Here is an 8,615-nt window from a genome sequence, read left to right as displayed (position 1 = left end):
AAGATGATTCATTGTTAGAAATCATTTACCGACCTCAGATGTTAAAGACAGCATTTTTGTAAAAGTAAAACTGAATTAATGTTTTTGATAAGCATAATTTAACCAACTTTTAAAGATTAAAAGAGTAACATTTGGCGTAAAAGTTGGGATACTATTATTTATGAAGTGAACAGTAGTATATGAAGTGTACGGTAATTTTAAAAATTCCTTTGTTTAGTTTTCATTAATCCTCGATTTCAAATTTTTATAAGAAAGAGTTGAAAAGGGATTATTTAAGGAAATTAAATTTTGTTTTATCTAAATTAATTTTGATAAATTAATTTAAATTTGTAGAGATGTTTTTAGTTTAAAACAATTTAAATGTAATTAACAAAATAATAAATAAATTTATATTCATAAATTTTATTATTTTAAAAATAAAACTAAAACAAATAATATTAAAAAATGAGATATATCTAATCATCATTGTTTCATTTCATCTTTTTATCTATATCTATAATTTAAAGATAATAATTCTTTATAAGATTAAGAGGTAGTAATTTATAGAATTTAAAGATAATAATCTTTTACCAGATTATATCTATAATTTAAAGACAATAATTCTTTATCAGATTAAGAGGTAGTAATTTATAGAATTTAAAGATAATAATCTTTTACCAGATTAAGAGGTAGTAATTTATAGGAATAAAACATTTTGTAAACTAATTTAATTTATTTTAATTTCGAATCAATACCAAGAGTTGAGAGAGGTTGAATCTCTTCACTTCAAAAAATTTGATCAATGTTGAAACTCAATGTGTGTCTATATATATAACTTATTACATACCATTCGAAGAAAAGTGGGTTATAAAGACTTAAGGCCCAAAAACTTTCAATTGTAAATTCACTATTTTATTTCAAATTTATTTTAAATATTAATTATATTAATTAATTAATTAATTAATTATTTTTCGTTATTACTTAATTTCACTAACTCAAAATGATAAGACGAGATTATAACTTTTAAAAACCTAGAGCCCATAAACTTCCAATGATAAATTCACATTCACTATTTTACTTCGATTTTATTTTAAATATTAATTCTATTATTCTATTTAATTAATTAATCAATTCATTAATTTTTCATTATCATGTAATTTCACTATCAATTCATTAATTTTTCATTATCATGTAATTTCACTAACTGAAAATCTTTATAAGACAAAAGATTATAACATATTTTCATACTTGGCTAGAGAGAGCCCTGCTCAATGAGTATATATTTTAACATTTTATATAATTATTATGTGTTTGAAACTTTATGGGTGTCTTACCTAATTGATATGGAGAGAAATTTAATTGCCAATCCCTTTGATTAGAAAAATTATAATATTTTTTTCACAATCACTATCCATTGACATGTTAGTTCATTTAATCAATAATTTAAAAATAAAACATATATAATTGGAGATAATGTTTATATAACAAATTTAGAGTTACTTTTGAATTTGGTTGAGAAAATATCTTAACCCTCTATTTATATTTGGTAGTGTAAAATAATATTTTTTTGAGTGCAATCTATTTTGTTTCTTGGTATGAGACTCCTTTTGGGATAGCTCCGCTGAGGGGAGGGCCCAGGTTGTAGTTTCTTTTCTGTTTTGTGTGAGAAGCTTTGTTGTTGTGCACATAACTCTGTGCAATCCGTGACATCAGCTGCAACGAATTTGCCTGGCACTGGATGAACCAAAAGGCAAGTGATGGTTTTGTATCTAGGATCGAATTTGGTATTTGCATGAACGTCACTACTGATCAAGAACACCGTTTATTTTTTAACAACACATCCAGCAACACAATTTTTTTTTGGGATTGCTGAACGTGAGTACTTTGGCTCTTAAACTAAATTTTTTGGGTGTCATTACCTCTTTCATTTGCTGCGAGCGATTTCGAAGGCCTTGCTACAACTACGTCTAGGACGATCAATTGAAAACTCTGGTCATAAATACCACGACAACTACCCTAATGATATGATGCAGAACAAATGCGTTCGGCACAACAGATTTCTCTGTATTCACTATCGTGGGACTTCGTCTCTTTTTGTAGGCCGATTTGGTCAACAAAAGCATATAACAACAACAATTCTGGCTCTCAATTTGAGGACAATGCTGTTCAAGACTGTTGAATTCGGCATGCAGCTAGTCCTGTGGGAGATCATGTTTATTTTTGCCTTCAACAACTTCTCATTGAAGCAAGATCAAGTTCGTTGGGTACGTTATTCAACTTTCGAATTGTGTGAGTTAAGCTTCTTCTGTCAATGATATATAATGCTTGTCGTGGGTTTTGTAGTTTCTGCAGGTCCAACCATTACGCTTAATTTTGAAAACTTGTGAGAATTAGCTGGTGCTATACTTCATAATTTCCATCAAGTTGCAAAGTTGGTGTGGTGATGACATAGTTGTAATGTTCTAATATTGTGTATGCACATAGTTTTGGGATGAATTATTGTTGTGAGTTAGCTCGTAAATTGAGTACGAAGAATCAATAATATAAAGCAAAGAAACATAATGTAAATTAGTGCGTCTCAATGTTTTTTGGTGTTGAGAGAACACATAGTTAAGTTAATTGTGTGAATCTCTTATACATGGATAGATCTTTTTATGCTTCCCGTTTCAAGAGCATTAGTTATAGGTTATGTTATGAGATCCTTGTATGTAGAAAGGTGAGTTGCAACTCACCTATACAACTATCAAAAGTGTAGTTCGCTGCATTTTAATAGATGGGAATTTGTGAATAGGGTGGTAAGTATCTAGATTTTCCTTGGGAAGGTCGAGAAGCATCAATTATAAAAATTTCATCAATGGTGGTACCGTTATGTATTAAATGAGTTGAATGGAAGCTCAAAGATTGTGGTGGTGAAAGAGTGTTGTCTGGGAGACTTTAGAGTGAGGATAAGTGTTGAGGAACACAGGGAAACATATGAGAAATGTGTATTGTAATTTGTCATTTTTTTGTATTAATCTTTATAATATTAATTGTGGCATGTAAACATGAAGGGAGAGTTTTGGAGATAATGTTTACATGACAAGTTTAGAATTAGTTTAAGATTTCATTAAGAGAATATCTCAACTCCTCTCCTATATTCATCTTGAGAATCACTTGAATCTCAATCCAACTATATATGTATATCAATCCAACTATATATGTATATCATGGTAATGTGAAAAAATATTTTTTAAATACAATTTTGTTTTCTTTCATATATATATATATAAAACCAAACAAACCAACAAAAAATATTTATTAAAATTAAAATTATTATTTTTATAAAATTTAGGATAAACATTAAAAAAATAATTATTCCCTACTAAAATTAGAATTAATTTTATCAATAAAAATTAATAGCTACAATAAAAATTAATAGCTAGTAGTAAAGTCCATTATAGGATGTCCTTTCTGTAACAAAAGCATAAACATTTTAGTGTGGAGCTTCAAGTTTTTAACCTAAATTCATTTCTTATATTCCATTATAAGAAGTCTTTGGCCTCAAAGAGCAAAAACATTGTGAGAAGTCTTTGGCGTCACAAGAGGGAGAACATTTTCTTGTGGACATTAAAGTTCTTAAAATAAATCCATTTCGTATAGGCTCTTAAAATTAGTTAAAATGATATATATTATTTTTATTTAACCTAAAAACATATAAGAGTAATGTTTTTATAAGATTAAGATAAAAAAAAAAAAAATTGATAGCTAGGAATGATGGGATTATAATTGTAGTGTTTTTATTTTAACAATTTAAAGGGAGTAATGTTTTTATGAGATTAAGATAAAAAAAAAAATTGATACCTAGGAATGATGGGATTATAATTGTAGTGTTTTTATTTTAACAATTTAAATTTATAAGATGTTTTTTTTAAGTTAGAGAAGATTCTTTGGCGAAAATCACATGGAATACCATTTGTCGACGCGTTTTGAACCAACCAGTGTGGTTCATCGTCAGGACAAGTTGAAGAAACAGATCAAGCTCATCATGTTAAATAGATTGAGTGGAACCTTTAACAACTCTCTTGTCTAACGGCTAGTTTGACTCAAGGACCAGGGTCAAAATTATTATATTAGTATAAATAGTAAAAATAACTAAATTATTAATGGGGGTATTCGGTTCAAGAAATAATTATTAAATATTATAAGTTAATTAATAATTTAAAAGAAAAATTAGTTAAATAACTCACCTTATAATAGATGAATGTTTAAATAAAATATATAAAGTAATATATAAATAATATTATTTAAAAGTATTATTAAAAATTGCATGTTGATTAATAAATAAAAGGTAATTAAGTTGTATAAAAGACCAGAATATAATAAAGAAAATCAAAGGATATTATGAAAGTTAGAGAATTAGTTAAAATATAAAAATCAGTTAAATGAAGGACCTTAGAATATAAAATAAATGTAAAAGTAATAAGAAAAATACAATACATAAATTCATTGAAATGGGTGCCAAAATATAAAAATAAAAATAAAAGGTATTAAAATGGAAAAAGGTGATATAGGACCTTAAAATATCAGAAGAAATAGGTTGCTAGAAAAAATACCAGTAAAAAAAAGGAGAAAAAATAGAGAAGAGATCACATAAAAATAAATCAATAAATAAATATCAAGTGAATAAGAATAAACAAAAATTAAAATAAAAATAACAATCGAAAAATAAATAAATAAATAAATAAATAGTTTAAAAAAAAATAAATAAAAAAATAAATAATAATAATAATAATAATAATAATAATAAATGAATGAATAAGTAACTAAAATAAAATAAAATTATTAATAATAATATTAAAAATAAATAAATCAGTAGACAAGTAAACATACAGATAAAAGCCAAAATAAATAAATAAATAAATAAATAAATAAAAATAATAATAATAATAATAAATAAATAAATAACTAAAAAAAAAAAAAAAAACATTAAAAAAAAAAAGGACGGAAGAACGACTAGGAAGAGAGGGCAGGGACCCAACACCTACTGACTTTCCAACCATCTTCTCTATTGAGATTGCTTGGTCTCTTTTCAATCTCAAGCGCTTCCCTATATTTTCGATGATGGAACTGCGGAACCTTAGCAATAACAGTGGCCTCTTCAATACAAACATGATGATTGGTTTTCTCAGCATGTTCAGCCAAAGCAGAAGACTTAGCTCTCCTATGCTTAAGATCAGCTGTGTGCTCGCTAATCCTCTGATTAATGGAGCGACCAGTCTCCCCAATATAGGGGGTCCCATAGGAACATGGGATCATATAAACGCCCTTCATGTCCTTAGGGTCGATAGGATCCTTCACTGATCTAAGGGACATACGAATGGTTTTCAGGGGCCTAAAGGTCACAGGGATACTATGCCTCCTGAGAATCCTACTGATTCTATCAGTGGTCCCTTGAACATACGGAAGATGGACACCTGGAACTCGATCTTTCGGTACTCTTTTAGTTAGAGAATTCTTGGAAGCCTTAAGGAAAGCCTTCTGACCCATGTGTCTACTATAACCATTCTCCACAAAGACATCCAGCAGATGGGATTTTTCTTTCTCAAAGCTCTTCTTGTCCGAGATCCTCTGGGCCCGAGTAGCAAGGGTATTGAGAACACCCATCTTTTGAGCCGGGAAATGGTGGGAACTGGCATGAAGATACTGCTCTGTATGAGTTTTCTTTCGAAAAACTCGATGGGCGAGGGAACCATCTTCATTCTTGGAAATAAAAATATCAGGGAATGGAAGGTAACCATCAACTTCCTGCTCCTTAGTGAACTTAATGGCTGAGGATTGCCGGTTGAGATGATCAAAGAAGAGATCAAGCTCATCCTGGCCATGAGACCAGATGACATTGGTGTCATCCACATACCTCTTCCATAGCTTAGGCAGGAGCCGGGAAGAGTTAAGAGCCCTGGACTCAGAATCTTCCATAAAATGATTAGCAACAACAGGGGAAAAGGGTGATCTCATTGCAACCCCACATGTTTGCTCGAAGAACTCCCCTTCAAAACTGAAGAAGGTGGAAGTGAGACAGATTTCAACCAACCTGCCCGTATCAGGATCTGTCAGGCGGTTGATCACAACCATCGCCTCATTAATCGGGATGCAAGTGAATAGGGAGACCACATCAAAACTGACAAGAATGTCCCCAGGATCAAGCTTAATGTCCTTGAGCTCTTCAATAAAGGAAGCAGAGTCTTTTACAAATAACTCTGTACGACCAACAAGGGGCTTAAGCTTTAACGCAAGGAACTTCGCAAGAAGGTAGGTAGGACCTCCAATGGTGTTGAAAATGGGCCTTAAGGGGGCTCCTTCTAAGGTCCTTCATTTAACTGATTTTTATATTTTAACTAATTCCCTAACTTTCATAATATCCTTTGATTTTCTTGATTATATTCTGGTCCTTTATACAGCTTAATTACCTTTTATTTATTAATCAACATGCAATTTTTAATAATACTTTTAAATAATATTATTTATATATTATTTATATATTTTATTTAAACATTCATCTATTATAAGGTCAGTTATTTAACTAATTTTCTTTTTAAATTATTAATTAAGTTATAATCTTTAATAATTATTTCTTGAACCGAATACCCCATTAATAATTTAGTTATTTTTACTATTTATACTAATATAATAATTTTGACCCTCGTCCTTGAGTCAAACTAGGACGATTCAAATTAGCCATTAAACAAGAGAGTTGTTAGAGGCTCCACTCAGTCTATTTAACATGATGAGCTTGATCTGTTTCTTCAACTTGCCCTGACGATGAACCACACTGGTTGGTTCGAAACGCATCGACAAATGGTATTCCATGTGATTTTCGCCGAAGAATCTTCTCTAACTTGCTTGATATGGATCACAGAAGCCTAAACTCTATGATTTTTTTTTTATCGTGAATATGAATAAAAAATATTATATTTATAATAAATAATTGTTGAGTTTATGTTGTGTAGTAAGTGTTATGTTTGTATAATACTATCGTTTAATTATTAAACGTCTTAGTTTTTTAGATTGATGTTGTTGTTTTTTTTTAAATTGTAAAGTTTTATTATTTACAATATTCTTTTTAATGTATAATTGAGTTTAACATTAAAATTATCTAATAAATTAGACCATTCAAATTTATGATTATTTATAAATTACAGAATAGTAATTTCTTAAAAAAAAGAAAATGTTAAAAGAAATAGAAAAACCCAAAATATTTATAAAGAAAACGTACGGAACCTATTTCAAAAAACATGTTAAGGACCAGACGTACGTATCCACCCGTGCAATGATCGTGATGAGGACGCGGGCGATGTTGATGAGCCGTAGGGAATGAATGGCTTCCTGGACAGAGCTGAATTTCCCCGCACCATCGACAGGGCCTACGACGATCTAGACCAAAGAGACGAATCAGTTACTCGTCGGCCTGCAACAATCTGAGGGCCCAATATTGCCCATCTACGTAAGCTAATCAGAGAAGTCGGATTCCATTTTCAGCTACTAAGAATGCTTCGAGGACGGAAGCGAGATGCTGCTCGTGTCTATATGTTGGAATGTGATAATTACTCCAGCCCTTCATACGGATTTTATGTAGTTTGCCTTGAACCTGCTTCGAGTACTGAAAATGGGACACTGCTCTGTAACATTCCCCTAAAGTAGCAACCTCTAAACTTGCAATACTATACCGCAAGGTTAAAAAAAAATCTTTTACTTGTGACTTTATATTATCAAGGTATTAAGTTTTAGGGTTAAATGAACTAGTTTAACATGGTCTTATCCTTTTACATTTAAATGTAAAAACCATATGCATAACAACATTATTATCAAGTCATTGACATAAATTTTGACCATCCCTATAATTGTATTGCTTCATATATATATATATATATATATATATATATATGTGCACGTTTAGTGTATGAGTGATTATTTTCCCCATAATACAGTAGGAGATTCCTAAATTGACATACTCTAAACTATAAGGTTGAACATTAGTCAACCTAGTCATCGTATGTCGATGGGAGCCAAGACGCTCTCCAAAGTTCCATGGAGAACAACTCTCTTGCAATTCCCGGGGATCAATGCACCTAAGAGATCTCACGACCCCTTATTAGATGCCTCATATTTTCCTCTTCCCCCTCTTCGCTTCTTTGCCCAAATTGACATTATTTATCTCTAGGGATTGGAGTAAATGTTTCTAAGTGGAGTAAATGTCTCTAACTTTTGGTAAGTGAAAATTTCACTTAGTGTTTTTCGCAGTAAATTTCTCTAGCTAGACATAAGCAATTTTAAAATAAAATCAAAATAAATTTTACATATTAAATTCCCCTAAGTTCACTAAATTATTACTATATAAGTAAATTGGTGTTACATATCCTTTTATGATGCTCCGAGAAAATGTAAATATTTGACTTTACTGTGGTAAAAGACAAACTGAATATGACATTATTAGCTGTTTGAAATTTAATAATCTTTTTATTATTATTTTTTTAAAAAGATAAGAAATGTTTTTTTGGAAGTGCTGGCAACTTCTTGAGGAGGAAGTTGGGAAAAGATGGTTGCTGTGACTGCAACCCTAACTACCTCCCCTAACTAGAAGGGCTTCCAGAGAAAAGGAA

The sequence above is a fragment of the Pinus tabuliformis genome, chromosome 1_2 (genome assembly GCF_031772625.1).
Source record: "Pinus tabuliformis cultivar Carrire ecotype Pingquan chromosome 1_2, CPIR1, whole genome shotgun sequence".
NCBI lineage: Eukaryota > Viridiplantae > Streptophyta > Pinopsida > Pinales > Pinaceae > Pinus > Pinus tabuliformis.
Note: the sequence above shows the minus strand (reverse complement) of the source record.